The 21,267-nt window shown below is 39.8% G+C and overlaps 1 long non-coding RNA gene and 1 pseudogene across 1 annotated transcript in view; one reads left to right on the top strand and one right to left on the bottom strand.

Annotated features, from left to right (window-relative positions):
• The window catches only part of LOC148187391 (uncharacterized), a 101,100-nt gene that overhangs the window by 71,697 nt on the left and 8,136 nt on the right, over positions 1–21,267 (bottom strand). The gene's annotated exons all lie outside the window — the stretch shown is intronic.
• LOC121953297 (nanos homolog 1 pseudogene) lies at positions 17,644–20,425 on the top strand (annotated as a pseudogene).

Below are 21,267 nucleotides of genomic sequence, written 5' to 3'. Positions count from 1 at the left end.
AAAAAAAAAAAAAAAAACATTGCAGAAAGCATTTTTTTCCCAACAGACTGAACCAGTTTTATTTATTTCCAAATCATTTGCTTCTATCTTTTCTATCTTATGTTAAATGAGCAGATAATATCGGCTCATAATGATCGCAGACCCCTAAATCTAATCAAAATCATATTGTTGCAGGATTTGTGATATTGGCAAAATATCATAATGTGTCCAAAATATTGCTATAATATCATACTGTGATGAAACCAGTGATTTTAACTAGGGGTCTACAGATTAACGGTCTGGCTATTTATAGGGGCCGATATTTGGCCTTTTGCCAATTATCTGTATCAACATTTTATTTAAACGCAGATAAAATTAATTCATGAAAAAGTGTGCATATTACACTCAGCCAACACCAGGGAAGGCAGTCTGCAATACATGCAAAGAATTTAAACTCCTACTGTTTAAATGACCCACATCAAATTCAGAATACTGTCATATTTGGCATAATAGAGGAATAGTGGCATGGTTGTAGCCACTGTTTTGATATAAAGCCGGTTGAAAAGAGTCCTTTAATGGGCTGCTTTAGTGTGGAATCAGGACTCTCAGCAGTTTTCCGTCACGAGGCGAAGAGAGCGCAGACAGGCCAATTAGTGCAATCAAACAGCGACTGTAGCACATAAGCTGCATAGCAGGGCTGCTCATAGCAACTGGACATTGTTTCTTTATTGTCTGAGGCTGCGAGTCTGAAAGCGCCCCCACAGCTCCGATGGTGGCGCGGCTGTTATCGCAGCCAGGGAACACCGCAACACAAGGCGGCTGAGAAATAAAGCTTTCTCCCTCTAATCAGAGACAATGGAGTGTATTTCATTAAGCCAGATAATGGTGTGTGCATTTCATTACCATAGATAACTAGGAATATTTAGATGAGGGATGAGGTGCTCATAAAGCGCCAGTTGGTCGCCATGGTAACCTGGATCTTGGCAAACAAAAGAGTCGGGGAGAAATGTTTGCTAGGGGATGGAAAGAGAAAAGAGCGGAGCAGAGAAGGAGGCAGACTGAGAGGAACCGCGGAGCTGAAACACAGTCCCAGGCCAAAGCAGCCGGGCCGAACGCTGCCATGTTGTTTTTCTTCCTGCATCCACAAAAAAGACTCGGGTGACCGCCATCCGCCTTTGTTCTCAAAAGTTAAATATGCTTCCCTCCGTAGGATACCCGGGATAATCACATGCTAATGTAGCCGCGGGCCAAATAATAAACTTAATCACCCAAATGTGGAAATCAATGTGCAGTAAGAAAACCTATCCATCCGTCTTCGCCGCGCTCCCGTGGATATTACAACCCCCACGTGCCCCGCTCTCGCTGCCAGTCAAACCTGACTTCATGTTGTGTGAATTTCTAATGAAAATAAGAAGCCTAAATAAGCCGAACCGTGACCTTGACCTTGGGAGACGCTTCTCATTCATCCTGTTTCAGAGCTGTCAGTTTGAGGACGGGTTATATTACCGGGGACGACACTGAGGATCGGAAATCCATTTCTGTTTTTTGGCAACATTAAGCCCATCTGATGTAAGTCTATCATTGTTAAAGCAGAAACATTATATACAGCTGGTAAATGAAGGGGTCGGAGTGAATGACAACTCAATTCAGCTGATTTGGCATTTGCAAAATATAACCGTTGATTATGGCTGCTCACATTTTCAGCCATAAATTGGCCAGTCAAGCTTCTCCACACTGTAATTACAAGTTCAGTCAACACAGCGTCACTTAATGTGACAGATTAAAACGTGTTTCACACAGTCTTGTCACACCACCTGAATTACTGTTTTTCATCAGATGACAGCTGAAAAGACGAGAGAAATAAAAGCTGTTCTTTTCTTTGGCTTTTTTGTTTTTGTAGGTCTTCGTTCAGATTATTTTATACATTTGTTCTTGTCTGAAGCAGGAGCTTTCGTTTACATGGCGACGGTTTTTGCATGAAACTAAACTTTTGCTGCGGTTTGGCCTTTTGTTGGCACGACAACCGCGTTTTGGGGGCCTAAAAATGCAAACTTTTGAAAACAGGTTCAAGAGTGTAATTTTTTTTTAAACCCCACCCCATCTGTCGCTGATCCTGTGAGAACGGAGACATCATGGCCGCACTTTGTGTATGTGCATTACGTTTCAGACAAATAGCCGATAGCCACGACAATAACAACAATGGTGGGCTACCGAGCTGTGTTTGTGCTGCTGACTCTTGAATTTATTCACACCATCAGTTCGCCATCGTCTTCTTGTTTGTTAATACTCCCCGCTCTGCAGGAGAGCGCCTTTACGCACAGACACGTGCTGTTCTTCTATGGTGTGTCACAAAGTGACACCGCCAACTACTGGCCTGGCGTGCATTTTCAGGGTTGGAAATTAGCACCAGCTATCAGCCGTGCTCGCAAAATTGCAAGTGGCTGCTAAATTTGTTTCACTCACTAGCCACAAAAACAAAGGTAATCTATTGAGTGGCTGATAGATGTAAGAATCCACCAGCCAAAGTGGTAGATGGACATTAAAGTTACTTTCCAACCCTGCACATACTACAGCGTTTTTGGTTGTTTTTGCAGATCTGTGTACATGAGGATCATTTCACAATGTTATCATATGATAGCGGATTTTTTTAAAAACACAAAAAAAAGGCTTTTCCATTTTTAGTAGGACCGTTTTCACTTAAATGTGGCCTGCTCATGATGCACTGGAGCCAACCGTTACATAATCCTTTGCCCACTGTATAAAACAACAAACCGCTGCAAAGCAACAGACTGTCGCTGGCAGCAAACTCGGTGGCAGAAAGCTGACACGTTCCCGAGTCGAAGAGCGAGCCACCACACATCGTCAGACTCTCGTTAGCGGCGTAACTAGAAGCGCAGCTCTAATGTTATGAACGTACTGTTGGCTCGTTCAGCAGACACGCCCGGTAACTTAAAGCAGAGAATACTGCTCAGTTTTTCACGATTTCTAAACCTCATTTTACGAACTTTGTGATTTTATTTTTAACTCATTACACATATCTATTTTTTGCTCGCTCCAAAATGCCCATCCCTATCATTTATTTTACATTTTCGACTACTGAACTGTACTCACATATTGTATGAAATTATTATTTTTTGCATCAAGTGTCAGATTTCAGATTTTTTAATGTTTATTCTCTTCTCTCGATTGTGTTTAACACCGCGGCAGACGGCACAGAAACAGAAAATAACGACACCTGACCTGCACGTGGAGTTCAGCCATTAGGTGAAAGTAGATAGGACTCCATATGGACACTCATTTTACCACCGCCACCGACAGGAATGTAACACGGCTGTCAGACGTTTGATCCCCCCCAAAAATTCAGCTTTTTAAACTTTTATTTATCCAGGGAACAGTTTTACAGAGAGCAGTTCTCACTAACAGCCTGCCTCACATTCAGCTTCCATACTTGAAGTATCATATTCTCAGACTGCAGCCGCAACGTGAGACGATCCAAGAGAGTTTTCAGTTTTGAGAGAGTTTGTCATTAACATTTTAGGATCAGATTTTTTTTTTAAGAAAAAGAAAAAAAAGGTTGATACTCTCTTGGTAATATTTGCAGTTTTTTGAATGGATGTAAAACAAGACAGCAGGAACTTCCAGAGATTACTTTGAAGTTTATGAAATATTAAATATTGGACAGTGGTGGTCCACAGCCAACAAGATGCAGGTTCCTAACTGGAAATGTACTGTCGGGGAAGCAGTGCACACATCCAAAAACAACAATACCCCTTTGAAACCTGGATTGACATCAGTTTGCTTGACACCTTTCACAAGCTTTTTTAACCCTTTGAAACCTGAGTATGTTGATTTCTTTCCAAAACAGGGGGAAAAATAGTAAAAGATAATAAGAAAATGACCTGAAACATAATTTAAATATAAAATATACCGCCTCCTGGTTGTTTGCCTCCCTGCACCAGTACAGCTGTACTCACAATTTACATCCATGTCTGTCAAATAAACATGGAGGCTTCACACACAGATGATCTACACAATCACACTTTCAATTTGGGCACCCAGAGTTCTTCAGTTATGGCCCAAAACATGTTTTAAGTGGTCCCCATGACCTTGACCTATGACCTTCGGTCATTAGATTCTAATCAGTTCCTAGTGGACATTTGTACCAAATTTGAGGAAACCACCTTACGGCCATCTTCAGACAATGCATTCCCAAGAATCAAATGAATGCATTGAAGTCACAGTGACCTTGACCTTTGAACACCAAATTCTAATCACTTTATTGTTAAGTCTTTATGGATGTTCATGTCTAATTTGAAGAGATTCCCTCAAGGTAGTCTTGAGATATTGCATTCACAAGAATGAGATGAATGAAAGGTCACCGTGACCTTTGACCACCAAAATCTAATCAGTTCGTCCTTGAGTCTACGTGAACGTTTGCGTCAAATATAAAGAAATTTCCTCAAGGTGTTCTTGAGAAATAGTGTTCCCAAGTATGAGATAGATAAGGATACAGGGACCTTGACCTTTGACCTATAACCACCAAAATCTAATCATCTCATTTTTGAGTCCAAGTTTGTGGCAAATGTAAAGAAATTCCCCTGAGGCATTCTTGAGATATCCCATTCACAAGAAAGTGCTGGATGTACATACGGACGTGAGGACGTGAGGACGTGAGGACGTGCGGACGTGAGGACGTGCGGATGGAGGGACAACCCGAATACATAATGTCTCTGGCCTTGGCTATCACTGTCGTGGAGGCATAAAAAGGTGGAAGGATTATTAGAAAATTATCAAAAAACTTGGGAAAATGTTGAGAAAACTGTAATTATACTTATTACAATTAAATATTTAAAAAAATACTACAGGATTTTTTTTTAACATATATGTCTTTATTTTTCAGCACGTTTTTGAGATATTTTCTCGCCTTTTTTTGTTTATTACTTTTGTTTTCGTTGCTTATTTCTCATGTCATATGTTTACTAAACTTTCTCATTTTTGAGCCATGTCTTGTTAAGTTGCTTTTTTTGAAAAAAGAAATCAAAGCAATTTGTTCAGTTAAGTTTCAAATGTTACACATGGAAAACAAATTTCAATACTGTCCTCAAAGACCACAATGGAAAAATGAACTGTATTAATATGCAGCCGGTTACAAATCCAACATTCCCTCATCCTGAGAAACCTGAGAAGACAGCACTCTCCTGAGAGCTCAGTTTTGTTGTTATCTAAACAAACCCACACAGAACCTGATTTTTCTGGTTTCAACAGCAATGAAAACATCTGACAAGCCACACAGGTGAAACACACACACACACACACACACACACACACACACACACACACACACACACACACACACACACACACACACACACACACAGATGGGGTGAATCGAGCCTGCGACAGTCAGGCATGATAATGTGGATTCCCCTGATGATGATGTGGTTGTGTGGTTGTGTGTGTGTGTGTGTGTGTGTGTGTGTGTGTGTGTGTGTGTGTGTAAGCAGACTCCAGTCTTGGCCCACAGTAATAAGATCAGCCTGTTTGGGCCTGACAGCCTGAGCCTCTCTCAGGGTGGCCCATCTGGCCAGCGCCCAGGCCGTGGTGCCAGCCACCGGCTCCACTGTGCAGGGACCCATCTGTGGTCCTGCGTGGTATCGAGCGTTACACTGCCAGGCCCGTCCCGGTCTGCACATGGGTCCACTGGTCTGCGTGTGTTCTGCAGATGGGACTGTGGGTCAGCTAATAACAGCAAATCACTCTTAGCGATTGTTTAACCTGCCTGAGGTGTACAGATGGACCGCATTTACAGCGCCGACGTTTCCGTCAGGTGTGTCAGATGATGTTTCTGATCCAAAAAAGAACTGGCTTAAATCCCCCAGAATTCACCTGTACTAACCTTTTTTGCTGTTTGTGACTTCCCTGAAATATATAACTGCCTTGTAAACACTTTTCGGGACATAAACAGCATGGCAGAGCATCATTGCAAGACTGGATGCATCAGGAAATGTTACGTATAGTTATAACGTAAGTTAAGTATCGGCAGTAACAGTCTGTGGTCGGCCTCAAGACTAGAAATGCCACCGAGTGTCAACAGATTGACCTGTGAGCAGAAACATGTAAAACCATAGTCAACAAAGGCAGATGCACCAGCAGGGACACAGCAGTGCACAACATCTGTTTCCATGGTTTCCATGAATAGAGATATACACACACGCACACACACACAGACACACACAGACAATCTGTCTTGATCTTTTTGTTGTCATTTGTTGACCCAATTATATACTGCTTGCATCAAAGTATTGTCATGTATTGTATTACCTTTGGTGAGGTATTTCTCTTACTCTCTGTTTTTAATGGTGCACATAAGTAAATAAAAATAAATAGAGCGCCCGACATTTACTTACAGAGCACTGGTCTACATGTCTATTCACATGAGGAGGGCAGTGAAACCCCGGAGACTCAGGCGGGTACGTACGCAGAGTGTCGCTTACCGTCAGAAAAGACCTTTAAGGTGGTTCAACTTAAAACCCAAGATCCCTGCTTCCAAAAAATGTGAGACAACTAAACTTGATGATACTATTTGGATCAAAGTTGAATTACGAGATTTGAAAATATAAATCTGAGTCGTCTCAAGATATATCATTGAATAAACAACATCCAGTCATACCGACAAACCTTACAGATTTACATTTTCTCAGTTTGAAGAGTCATTTATCATCTGATTAAAGATCTCAATCAGCTCCTGTTGAAGCCAATTTGAATAAAATTTAGTATAAAAACTACATGTGACCTTGTGAAACTATGTGAGCGTAAAGCCAGCTTCCTCCTGTATATGACATTCACCTGGAGTCATTCTCCTGGACTAACACATCACTTCTTATCATTTCAACACAAAGCAGAAAAACATCTAGACTAAACCAAACCTCAAACCAAGACAACCTCACTGTCACCTGTCGACACTCTGACACCAACAGCTAGAACAAAAACAGAATCACATTTTAAGGAGACTATACTGAAGAACACGTGTACAAATCATCCAGCCATGTAAGCATCTGACCCCTGAAATGTTGTATCTTTTGCTCACGAGTGTTTTGTGTCTCTGTAATCCGGTTTCAGGAGAGTGAAAGTGAGATGAAAGAATGCAGACGTGACAGCAGCTGCAGAGCCGAAAGATCACAGGAGACAGCCGAGCAGGAGCGAATACGAGACACATCTGCCTCTGAGATCTAATGGACTGTGAGGTACAAGTACGCAGAGTTTACTGCTTATTACTGTAGAAAGAGAGCACAAACAGGACTGCACTCAGTGAGGAGAGGATTTTACAACGGAGCAAACAGAGTATTACACATACAGTCAATCAGTTTCATAAAAAATGTGAGAGAAACGTCCGTCAGCTTTGGTCCAGACTAAAATACCTCAATAATAATTACATGGACATGAAATTTTCATGTTCCCCAGAGGATGAATCTCAATTAAGCTGGCATTTATGTTTTTGTATTTTTTAGCAATTTTTTTCTTGAGGTTTACTAACTTCTCTTATTTAATCTGCAGCCCAGATATCCAGCTAATCTATGACCTGAGGACAAAGATCTCACAAGAGGGCACATGACACGATACGACAGGATAAGAAAAATCAGCATTAAAATAGAGCTTGTTTATCAAAAAAAGTGCCAGTGGAGGATCCCCATACCCTCACCAGAGGCCGAGCTAAGTCCCTAATGTCCTAAAATCGTAGAAACATCCTAAACTCCTGGAAATATCCTAAAATCCTAGAATTGGCCTAAAATCCTAAATATGCCCCAAAATCCTAGAAATGTCCTAAATTTCTTGAAATGTCCCGAAATCCAAGAAATGTCCCTAAGTCCTGGAAATTTCCTAAAATCTGAGAAATGTCCTAAAATCACAGACACTTGCATGGGGCTGCTGTGACTGACTGTGAGTATTCTTGCTATAAAATGAGACAAAACAAAATAATAGAAAAAGTAGCGTAATAAATGTAAAGCGTATGAAGGGTAAAGCAAATGCAAGCATCTAACTGAATACCAAAAGTAAAGTAAAAGTAAAAAGTAATTTAAATTTAGAGAAATAAGTAAACTAAAACTGAACAGAAAAGTGATGTTGCACATGATACTGTGGATACTGTAAAACCTTTCATCTTTCATACACACTCAGCACTTTATAGCACCATGTTACAACCCATTAAACTCCATACGACTGCATATATTTAAGACATGGGTGGCCACAGCGGCCATTAAAGTCCTGGCCGTGCTAGTGTTAGCATTATGCTCCTGCCATAAAGTAGATGCACCTATCAGCATTGTTTTAGTAAAGGTTATTTCTACGAGCGGACTTCAAACGCCTCGCGGTCCGCTCGCCTGGCTGCACAGTTTAAAAGCCCGACATGGTGAGCACTGTGGTAATCAGGACCGAAGGAATTTTCCCTGCATCATTAAAAAGGGATTGGTCTGCTCGCTGCGTTCATGGGAAGTGCCGTTAGTTAACCCAACAAAGGTGCTCTGGCTGCGGACCCCCAGAGATGAAGGGCATCGCAGGGGCTCAGTGAATCCACCTCTAATCCTCTCGGCCCCATTGTACTGATACACTCTAAACCCTTTGACCACTTCCCGCTCTAATCTCTGCAGATTTGGGCGAGTTAAACAAGTTTCTGATCCGCGGGCTCACAACTTCCCTCCTCCTCCTCCTCTTCTCTCCTTTCTCCTCACAGTGGTGATAACGTACAGCACAGAGTTTTCAGTCCATTTTAAACTCTAGTAGACGTATTAAAAACTTTTAAAAACAAGTTTTACAAACTATCTTTCAAGCAGTCAAAAACTGAAAATTGTTTCATCTGGAGTCAAAACGATTTTTGCTTACAGAGCCGCCGTCAGCTGCCTCTGTTGTCGCGGTCCAGCCCAAAAATTGATGTGAAAACAAAGAACACGAGCACAGCAGTTGTCCATTACCCCTCAGATTGCGCAGATTGAAATTGCAAATATAAAATACGCCTCATGGAAGCATGTCAGTTTCGCAAAAATTCTCATTCGTCATAAAAAACATTTTATTGTCACAATGTGGTATTTCAGGCGATTTAAAATAGTGATATTTCACAAAATTGCACTGGAAAAACTGTTTTTTGCTTTTCTAGGTCACATGATGCTATGGCTATGTGCTGTCAGTATGAACCGGCTCCCTCACGATGCAGCAGGAGCTACAAGAGCTGTTATTGCATCACATAACTCCCCCTTTCACACTTTTGCTGTCCTTCGCCCTAAAATATATCTTTAAAAAAAAAGAAAAGTTGAGCCGATCAGCTCCCAGAAATCCCTCATACGTGGCCGCTCCCTCGTATAAGGAGCTCGCCTTTCCATCATGGCTCCATAACACATCTATGTGGCCTTGGTTTGCATGGAAATAATGACGACTAGTGCGGTGGCTGCAATAGAAATAAAGCTGCTAATGTTTTGAACACCCATCGCCATGGCTACTGGGACGTTATCGCCAGAGTCACAGTGGTTGTGGAAAATTAGGAACACAAAAATACCAGACAGTCAGCATCCACGGCTCTGTCAGCATCCACGGCTCTGTCAGCATCCACGGCTCTGTCAGCGTCTCAGCGCTTTTCATTTCAAAAGAGCATCGGCCAACAGGGAAGCACCAACACTCATATCAGTCACTATGATCAATGGAGTAACTCACTCACTGTTCCCTCACTGTTCACCCACTCCATGTTCCCTCACTGTCCACTCACTGTTCCTCACTGTTTCCTCATTCCATGTTCCCTAACTGTTCACTTACTGTTCCCTCACTCACTGTTCCCTCACTGCTCCTTCACTGTCCACTCACTGTTCCCTCACCGTTCACTCACTCACTCACTCACTCACTCACTTAATGTTCCCTCACTGTTCCCTCACTCACTCACTGTTCACTCACTCACTTACTGTTCCCTCACTGTTAACTCACTGTTCACTCACTCACCATTCACTCACTCACTCACTGTTCCCTCACCATTCACTCACTCACTGTTCCCTCACTGTTCACTCACTGACCGTTTCCTCACTGTTCCCTCACTGTTCCCTCACTGTTCCCTCACTGTTCCCTCACTGTTCCCTCACTCACTCAATCACTGTTCACAAAACAGATGGACCCGCCCCTTTAAGCCTAGTTAACTGTTGGTAAACTGAATGATTTTGGGTTTTGGACGGTTGGACAGAAAAAAAAAGACTACCTTGGCTACAGGAAATTATTATTGTTAACATTTTATATTCCAAACAACTAATAAAACTAAACTATTTTTTAATCATAGTAAATTAATTGATAATAAAAACAACTGTGTTGCAATCTGAGTTTTATGAGAATAAACATTTAAAAAGTATTATGTTAAGAAAAAAATAACATAAAATACTGTCTGTGCAAGCAGTGAAGTAAATTTAATTATGAAAGAAATTGTTACGGAGGATGACAGGGAGCTTGTGTGTCTTCAGGGATGATCAATATGTAATTACTGTTCTCCTGAATGTTTATTTAAACATTAAAAACGGATCTGGGGACTTAAATAATGAATGAAACAGGAGTGTGTTGTTTTTTAAGAAGACACTGAGAAAAGAACTGATAGTGAAGTCTAGAGTTTGCTTGCTTTGTCTAAAATACAAAGATATCCAGTTTACAATGGTATGAATCTGGGGAAAGAAACAAATACTCACAATGGATTCAAATTATTTAACCATTTTAAATCTGGAGCAAAGTTTGTGCAGCTTTCAGGCGCCTTTCACAAGCCTTTAAACCTTTAAACCCTGAGCACATTGTTTTTATTCATTTTTCAAAAACAGAAAAAAGGGCAATAAACTTGGTAAGAAATGTTCCACATAGAGCAAGAAATTAATTGATTTAGAATTTTTTTTTTAAACCATAAAAAATATTAAGGGATAAAAGTAAAAGCCCGGGAAAACTATGTCAATAATTATGTTATAGAATTATTACAGATCTTTTTTTCGAGTTATTTTCTAGGTTTTTTTTTGTTGGATTTTTTTACTTGTTTTTTTGTATTTTTTAAACTGTTTTTCCAGTTAATTGTCTTGGATATAATTATGTATAATGGATACAATTTACTTGCTAATTTTTGGGTCATTTCTTCTTTCTTTGCTCAGTACCTTTTTCCCATGTTGTTGAAAAAAAAATCAAACCAATTTGCTCAAGTTTCAAAGGGTTAAACAAGCACAAATCATATTAATTGCTTATTTTTTTCTGGCCATTGACTGACAAACTTTCAGTAATTTGCAAGAAATTTAAATGTTATTTTTTTAAAAATGGTGTCTAACATGAAAATGAGGAGTTCAAAATGTCAAAATATTCACATAAAACATTAATATTTATGTGCACATTTAGGCTTTCTTGGTGTTTTGCTCTGTGGACATTCATCCACATTCTTGTCACTGGAACCACTTCCCCCCTGTCAAGAGGATATTGTGTTTACGCGTGTGAACACATGAATGTGTTGCTGCTGGGAGGAGGGGACGGAGTTTTCGGGTAAGTAATAGCAGAGAGCTGGTGGTCGTGACAAAGCACTTGACAGGCCGAGAGACACCCCCTAATTCCGGGTTGACCTTGGCTTGTTTAGCATTCCCCACCGCTGCCGGTGACGGTGACACGTGTCTGGAGTCGGACTCTGGGAGCCGGGGGAGGCAGAAGGCGGTGAGTGTGTGCGCAGATGGACGGACCGTTAGGGATGCAGCGCGATATTCCCCGGAGAGGAGGCAGAGGTCAGGGATCAAAGCCCCAACTGACTCCCCACCCAGCTCTGTGTCTGGGGACGAACCGATCCAGAATGAAGCGCTGCTGCTCCGGCCGGCAGCATTATGCAGTTTGTGCAATTAATGCAGTGATGGAAGAGGCAGGGGTGTGTGTTTGTGTGTGTGTGTGTGTGTGTGTGTGTGTGTGTGTGAGGGGGGGGGGGCTGTTTGTGTCTGCCAGTGTGTATTTGTGTGTGTGTGTGTGTGTGTGTGTGTGTGTGTGTCCTGTGCCAAGCCGTTGTAGCTTTCACAATGTAGCAGTGCAGCTGGCACGTGCCTCTCACACACACACAAACACACAAACACACACACACACACACACACACACACACACACACACACAGTCTAGAGAGGTCTTTTAATTAAGGGATTTGTTAATTTTCTATTCAACTTGACAGTGATGAATGGGGGAGCTGCGGCTGCCTGTCTCAGCCTCGGCAGCTCGGCAGACAGATCCTCCTAGGAGGCCTCGGGGTGCGATCATCACATTCGGAAACCAAATTCACACATGAAGATTTTAACCCTTTAGAAGCCAGAGCTACTGCGTTAACTGGAGCTGAAAAAAGAGAAACAGCCTATGAAATGTGAGCCCCGCTCTGCAGCAGGCTGTGTGGAGGCCAGATAGGACTGAGAGGTAAACAGAGTTAAACAATGGCCTCAGACTGCCAGAACAAAGCTGCTGTTTGGCTACAACGGAAGTTACTCTGACTCCTCGTTGTTATCTTGGCTGGTTTAAACTTACTGTGCTCTGTTTTTCAGTGCTTTAAAACACCTGAAATGCTCATTAAGCCTTTGATTGCTCCTGGCTTCCTATCAGCTTTGATGGAAAAACAAAGAGAAACTATTAATTTGAAATTCAAATAAATATCAAAATGTATTCATTTTTGCCATAGAGCACATCAGCTACCAGTCTATCAGCCTTTAGGGGTCAAAACCGATACTTTGAGGTTTTTGGTGTAGCCAGCAGATATCCGGATAACAGAGACTTCCTGTTCTACGGACCGCTCATTTAGGCAAATCTCTACAAACCGATATCTTTAAATAAAAGCAGACAAATCAGTATTTAAAAAAAGCTAATAAAAAGCTGACTTATCATCAGATGATAGTCGACGCATCTCAGCAAACGTGTTTCGCCTCTTTGCTCTCTGCACTAGATGGGTTTCCATTCACCCTCAAATGAAACTGCGAATATAAAATACGCCTAATGGAAACACGTCAATTTCGAAAAAACTACCATTTATCACAAAAAACATTTTTATGCTCCCATGAGGAGGTATTTCAGGCTATTCAAAAAGGCCATAATTCATAAAAGTGCAATGGAAAGACGTTTTTTGTCTTTTCTAGGTCACATGATGCTATGGCTATGTGCTTGTCGGTACGAACTGGCTCCCTCGGGCAGAACTCTTCAAAAGTTTTATCATCCGAAAGTTTTGAATCCGCATTTCTTCTGTGAAATCGTGGACTATCAGCTCCCAGAAATGACCAAAAAGTTGAATCAACAAGAAGGACCGTTATGATCTCAGTGTAGGTTAAATTTATAGCAGAAGTGTTGTGTTAGACTGCATCAGTTTTAGCTACTTCATAAACCTGAGTGTGTAAACTGAGGCAGAACCACCAGCAACGATGAAGCTGCATTCAGTTAACTCTGCTTTAAATCTAAATTAAAAACTGTCTTGTTTCCCCGTGTCCTTGACTGATTTATTTCTCTGCTGCACTTTAGCTTCCTTTATTAAATTTGGGGTGATTTATTACTGCACTGATACCACTCTCCCTGTTTATTATTTTTGTCTTATTTAACTGTTTTTAAATCATTAATGTGTTTTGAATCTACTTTTCTTTATGTGTACAGTTTTTGAAGTGCCCTTTATGTTTTAAAGGTGTCATACAGATACAGATAAACTTGCCTTGACTCTGTCTATAATGTCAGTTGCTTTTCTTCAAGTGACACTGAATCAAAAATGTACGAATGAGTGTATCTCATATTCATTATCAATGCTTTCTTTGTTGCTGCGTAGCACGTTTTGCATTAAGAGTAATATAGGAACCCTGAAGCAGCACAGCCACATGTCATATTGGCCCCATTGCGATTTATCTATTGTGATTCGGCAGCCATTTATCTTTTAAATGCTCTCTCATGATTTCCTTTGTGCATGCGGAGCCGGAGGTGACCTTGAAAATGGACCATGTGGTGTATTCTGATGATAATTTATTCTCACATACAAGAAAACTGTCTCACTAACATGATTTTTCCTTCATGCTTTGTGTCGTCTGCAAGCACCAGAAACTTTGATAGCAGCAGCCAATGTATTCCCCTTTCAAAGAATCCATTTTTGGATTGTTTAGGGCCATGCAAATTTGGGATTTTAGCATCAAATCCAATCGTTCTGAAGCACCAAAACCAAGGTTCGTACTTCAGCATTTATACTCACTGCAAATGTACACAAACCTAAAAAAAAGCTTATAAAGTTGTGATAAATTGGTGTAAAAAACACAATTAAATATATACACAGAAGATAAAACTAAGGATTTTAATTTGTTATGTATTACCCTTTAACACAGGATCATTTTCAGACTCATTTTCAGTCTGTGAAAGAATCATATTGATTTATTTTGTCAATGAAACCCCCCACGATGGTGGAAAACTGGATCTTAGCTCCAATTTTAAAATATAAGATGTGCAAATGACTTTTGTCTCAACTTTGCCTGCCTTTAATATTTCACTTGAGTGTCTGACAAAAATAGTAACATAGTCATTGTCTCGGCAGTCAGGTCAGTTATCAAGCTCTTTTTTTGTGAGCCTGTCTTACTGAGCTTTAACTGACACACACACACACACACACACACACACACACACACACACACACACACGGTTTTAATGCATATTAATGAAGTTAAACGGCTCGCTGTAGAGAGGAGACAATGGAGCAGAGGAGGGCTGGTTGTGAGCACAAAGCCGTGGACTCGGGGGAAGCAGAACAGGTGCAGGGAGGACACGGCAGCTTCACGTGGAACGACTCACTATAGGTTCATCGGTGCAGGAAGCGATGTGTTAATGTAGTCACATTTACCATCCTGTTTTTGTGGTTGTTGTTTTTGTCTTTGTGGTCATTGTTGTGGTGTCACTGTAAATCTCCTGCCCTGTTATTTTATTTAAAGCGACGCAAAGACAGTTTTGTTCTAACATAACAACGTTTAGGTCGACTAAGATGTAAGAAAATGTTTACTTTAAAGGTAAACTATGCAGGAATTGTTAGTTACAGTTTGTAAAAACACGACATTCAGATTTGGTCTTTCGTACACAGCCTCCACGTTCACTGCGACATATTGTGTTGCTGTAGGAATGTTACATTTTGTTGTACATTTTGTTTGTTGACTTCTGCCGCCATGTTTATGCATTTATGACGTCAAGTCGGCAACAAATGTTAGAAAATAACATTATCAATGTTGTTATACTCTCCTGGCTGCTTCGTAGTTTAAAGTTTGCTTGCTTGGCTGAAAACTAATAACTAAAAAATGTGCAACTACTAAAAGTAACTGATAGCTAATAGGAATAAAATAACAAAATATATTATTTTTTACTGTCAATTGTTGACACCGTTTCTGTGCTTTCAGCCATTTCTGCCCTGAAAATACACACAAACGTCACAAGTCTGCAACTCGGGTATCACAGAAATTTCCCATGTTCCTACTCGTAATTCTGACTTCGGAGGGCCGTTCATGCGCTCGTAAAGTTGTAAATACTGTAAATACGATATTTCCGAGGTGCACATGAAGGCAGCATTAGGTTTCGGTTAGATTCAAGCTCTCTAAATGAGCGATATGAGGGGCGCGTACACATGGTAAACCATGGGTGCTACAAAAACGTTTAAGGTTCCTTGTTAAAACAGACAGTTAAAAAAGATGCGAGAGGACATTTGAAAACCTCCATTGCCTGAAAACATGTTGGTATTATATGTTTCTGCAAACCATGGACATGATAAAACTGCATTATTATGTAATGGATATGTTAAACTTGTTTATTCACATTTTAATAACAAAAATTACTCGGCTATGGTTCCGAAAAGATCATGTTTTGGCTTAGATTACCCAGTTTTGGTGACAAAATCCCAGCTTGAAATGCAGTGATGTCTTGGTGAAAAAAAAACATTTTTAATGGAAAAACTGCAACAGTTTGCTGATAAACACCAACATATATTGCCTAAAAACATCAATGACTTGCAAAAAAAGCGACTGGCAGCAGTTAGCAGCTAATATGGGGAAGAAGAAGAACAACCAAAAGTGTCTGCAAACTGGGGAGACAATGAAGTCCTGGACCACCTTACTCCCTGAGCAGAGGACAGCATCAGCCGCCAAATGACAGGGACAGTAAACGACTGTTATTAACATAGTGTTGTTATTGATTATAAAGCGCTGCTCAACAGCATCGGCACACCATCTAAAATCACACATTTAGGCTGAAATATGTCGCCGTTATTTGGTTCTGTATTAAAAAAGCAAAGCCTGCATAATTAAGCATCTCTGTTGCAACCCCTAAACGCGATCTCTGTGAGAAAAGAGCTACAGTTAGCGCTACTCCGCCTGTGGAAACTGTTTTATTGTGTTTTCTGTGGCTCTAAAAGCTTTGTGATGTCTGAGAAAATAACCCTGATGATGTAATGAAGATTTCCTGAGCTTAGCACAGATCAATATCTGTCTCTACACTGAATGTTTAGGGTGAGAGGCTATGAGAAAAATGTAGGATTTAGTGTTTTTGAGTTTGAGCCAAACTATCAGTCAGGCTGTTACAGTGTGTGTCTACAGTCCTCTACATTCATGTACCTGCAGCACAAAATCAGCGGAGGACCCCTTTAAATAAACTTTGCTGCTGCTGATGGAAACAAACAAAGCATCACTGCTGCTTCTGTAAATTAAAAAAAAGCTTTTATCACCTGGCTGAAAACTAAATAGCTGCTTTCATACAAAACACACCAACACAATTTTAGGTTAACTTTATACAGTATGGCTAGAAAACCACTCAAGACAAGAAGAGGCGAGAGAAAAAAAGACACCTGACAATTTCCTCTCTCTCCTGAAACATAAAAAGGCCAAAAAACAAAAAAAGAACAAAACACAAGGACAAAGCAACCTATACTCTGTGTAAGTATCTGGCTGTGGCTGACTTCGTCTATCTATCTATATCTATATATATATATATATGTATAATATTTATGGCATGTTCATCCCACATTATGTGTTCAAGGAACGTCAGAAAGTTGAAAATCCAATGATAATTTCTTTTTATGCAGTTTCTGGCCATGATAAATGGTATCATTCTGGCTATTTTTATTTTGACGGGCCCTGGAAGGCATGTTTTATTTAAAAATCACCAAAATGTTTAACAGAAAAAAAATAAATCCACAGTTTTTTTAAGGAAAAGAAAACTACCCCTTTTTAAAAAATAAAATAGAACTTTTTTAAAGGAAAAAAAGCAAAGTTATTTTTAAAATCACCCAAAAATGTTAAGGGAAAAAAACAGCAAAATTAAGAAAAGACACACCCAAAAAAAAAATCATCAAAATGGTTTGAAAAAAAAAAGTCAAAAGTTTTTTGAAAATCACAAAAAAAAATTACCAAAATTTTTAAAAGGAGAAAAATGTCAAAATATAAAAACAAGATAAAACCGCCCACAAAATTAAAAGAAAAAAAATCTCCAAAAATATTAAAAAGAAAAAATGCTTTTTGAAAATCACCAATGATTTAAATTTTTTAAAAATCGCCAAAAATTTCCAAAGAAAACATGCCTGCCAAACCCCAGTGTCCTCAAATCCTAGAAGCACCCCTGGTGATAAGAGTCGCATCCTGGGAGAGAGACTGGTTTTTTCCCAGCTCAGCGCCTCCCTGCTCCGCTCGGAGGACCCTCCTCTGGGGCCACACTGATAATCAACTTGAACCAAACCACGCCCCCGTGTTTTATTCTGGGGGTTTATCAGCGCCTACATGTTGACTCCTCTGCATACTAGACCCAGCGAGAGGAGACAGCAGACCACCTCCACAGAGTACCCATGCACACACACACCACGCATCCTAACCTCTGTGGACGTTAAAGCTCTGCAGCTCTGACACGATGGATTTTTTGGACAGCGGCTACCTGGACGCGCGCTCTCCCTACGACAACACCTTTAATTTTTGGAACGACTACCTCGGTTTGTCGACACTTGTCGCCAAAAATAAGATCAACAGTCCGTCCTGCAGCCCCAACTCCATCACGGAGTCTCTAAAAGCGACTCTGGGCTTGGAGGACGACTCTCCGGTTTGCTCCTGCGTAATTGGGCACGGCCGGGACAGCGACGGACACTTGGACTGCTGCTGCGCGGCCCCGGGCTCCCCGCCGATCTCCATCTATGATCTCAAGGAGCGCATCTCGCTCCTCAGGCCGTACGAGCACCTCGACTCGCCGCTGGGGGACAGAGATTCCCCCTCGTACGGGGGAAGCTTCGCCGGCCTGGACCTGCTCTCCATGGACAGGCGGCGCAAACAGACGCAGAGGGGGAAACCGGAGCCGAAGGTGTGCGTCTTCTGTCGGAATAACGGTGCGCCGGAGGAAGTTTACGGCACCCACATCCTGAAGACGGCGGACGGCAGAGTCCTGTGCCCCATCCTGCGGGCGTACACCTGCCCCCTCTGCAGCGCAAACGGCGATAATGCGCACACCATCAAGTACTGCCCGCTGTCCAAAGACCACCCGAGCCAGAGAGTGGCCAAGGGGGGCAGAGCGATCGGAAAAAGGCTGAAAATCTTCTAAATTTGCACCGTAAATTACTCGTGCGTATGTGCGTGTGTGGCAGTCTTTTTGCCCCACTTCATACACAAAACAAGTCCGGAGAATCAGATTCAACCCTTTGAAACTTGGAGCGACATCACTTTTCATGTGCTGCTTTCAGACGCCTTTCACAAGTATTTAACCCTTTGAAGGATAAGCAAATTGGTTTGATTTCTTTCAAAAACAAGAGGGAAAAGTCAATGAACAACTCGGTAATAAATGTTTCACAAACTGTAAGAAATTAGTAGATTTAGAAGGTTATTTTTAAAAAAGCAAGGGGAAATGTCTAGGGGAAAAAAGAAAAAAAACGGGATAAACTATATTTATAATTACCATAACATATTTAAAATGTTACCAAATTGCTATAGATCTATGTGCACAATTTTAAAAAAAAAAAACTTTTTTTTTTTTTTTTTTTTAAAAATTTCAAAAAATTTTCTTGGACTTTTACTAATTTCTTGCCAATTTTGAGGAACTTTCTTCTTTCACTGTTCAGTGCATACTTCCCATGTTTTTTTTTTGTTTTTTTTTTTTTAAATAAATCAAGCCAATTTGCTCATGCTTCAAAGGGTTAAAGAAGACTTTTACTGATTTGTTTTGCTGCATTTGTCATAGTTTTTTTTTTCATCTTGGGCACATAGTTTGGACGCACTACGCGCAATATATTTCTCCCCCCTGCACTCTTAAGGACTTGGTGATGAAAACTGAACCAAAGTACTGTACAGATCGACCTGTGAATGACCACCTTCATGCTGTAATCACAAGCTGCTGTGTTTTTAAGCAGCACAGCGCCAGTGCAAACAGTCCCGTGTGCATGCTCTGGGTTTATGGGATGCCAACATAAATGAATATGCAGCACTCCTGATATGAGATGAATGTTTCGTCCCACACACTGTAAAATCTGACGAGTAGCTTTTGCTTAAAAAATCTAGGACACTGTTAACCTTGAAAATGTGAGTAAATATAACTATTAATCTTAATTTATCTTTACTTTATATCTAATTGTTAAGTATACTTAAAATTTGGTTACATGCATTCGATTTTGTTAAGTTGTTGTAATTTAAAAATGACAAGTTTAATAAATTAATCTCTGAAATTTAGAAACTTAATTAAACTGTGGAATACAACTGTATTCTGCTGGTTGGAAACTAGTCAATCATATTTTTATTTTCTTAAACATTTTAACAAAACAGAATTTGCAGATCTCCTAACTTCATTATTGGCAAAATCTTCTTTGTAATGATCAAGTTAAGTCAGACTAACTTAGTTTACTGATGTTGCTAAAACTTAGACAATTGTGTCATTTTTAAGTTGCAGCATGTTCACAAAATTAAATAAATGAAGCTAAATTTCAATAAAATTAACACCTGAATATAAACTTAACATAAATTAGGATTTACAGTTACGTTTACTTTCTTTTTCAAGGTTTCCAAGATTATTTTATGTCAGATTTTACAGTGTAGGTCAAGCAAGATATACTTCTTTATATCGAGCACAGGTTTTTCTCCTGAGATAAATGTTTTCTACCAAAGGAATACACTTTTGTAATTTCTGTACATGTTGGATGTCTTATATTCTTTGTGTTTTTATGTGGATAGTATTTTGCAGATTTCAACTGAATGTAAAACAGTTCACCTACATGCTCTAAGCTCTTTTATTTCAGTTTCTCGTGTGGAAATTTGTTCCTGTAATTCATGTAAATGTATAAAAAAAGGGGTGAACAATTTTTAGCAATGAAAAGCCAGGCATTCCAAAGTCTTTATCTGTCAATAGAAATGTTTTATGTACTTATTTTTACCTTATGTATCATTGGGGAAATATATTCACTGTAAATGACTGAATAAACATGTAATTTACATTTTTCTTTGGGAACTTATTTTAATATGCAATGAATCACTGCGTTTATCGCCAGATGCAGCATTATTTTGAGTAAAGATTATTTTGTCATTTTGCACTGTTCATGTACAATAGTCACACTGACCTGTGGTGCAAACGTGCCACCTAGTGTTCAAAACCTTAAATCACAATCGCTTTTTCAAAAAACCTCCTCTGGACTCAGACAGAATGAGCACTGGGTTACTTAATAATAAAGATGATTTACTGTAATGGAGTAAATTAATTAAAACTGAACCAGTATAATGTTTTTTTATGTTTTATAATGGATTAGTCTTTGGTGTGAGATCTTTTAAAGTCAGTTTGGATTTGAAACACACTTGAAACTATTTGACTCGTCCTAATGTCGCGTTTCTGGGACTAACAACTGGAAAAAAACATTCCTGTCAGAAATCAAAAACCGCTCCTTTCACTTCGAAGTCCAGGCATGTTTGTATGTTCAGAATTTAAAACTTAGTTTTAATTTTTAAAATCGTGGTAGTTTTTTTTTTAAGAGCAGGAAATATGTTTAAGTAAAAAAGAAAAAAGCAGGGAAAAAAAATATATTTGAATTTATCATAATTACTTTTTTAAATTTATGTTACAGAATTATAATAATTCTCTAAGCTTCTTTTCCATGTCATATTTTTAAACTTTATTACTTTTTTTCTTTAATTTAATTTTATTTCTTTTTGTTCTATAACTTTAGGGTAATTTTTCCTTTTTTTTTTTTTATTTTTTTTTTTTACACTGATTTCTTGCTTATTTTTGGGGGCCATTGCTTTATTTCTTTGGTCAGAAGTTTTTTCAGACAGTATTTTACCTCTG

Source organism: Plectropomus leopardus, chromosome 14 (genome assembly GCF_026936395.1).
Source record: "Plectropomus leopardus strain MGB_pleo_1.0 chromosome 14, ASM2693639v1, whole genome shotgun sequence".
Lineage (NCBI taxonomy): Eukaryota > Metazoa > Chordata > Actinopteri > Perciformes > Serranidae > Plectropomus > Plectropomus leopardus.
Note: the sequence above shows the minus strand (reverse complement) of the source record. Positions and strands in the feature narration are given on the sequence as shown.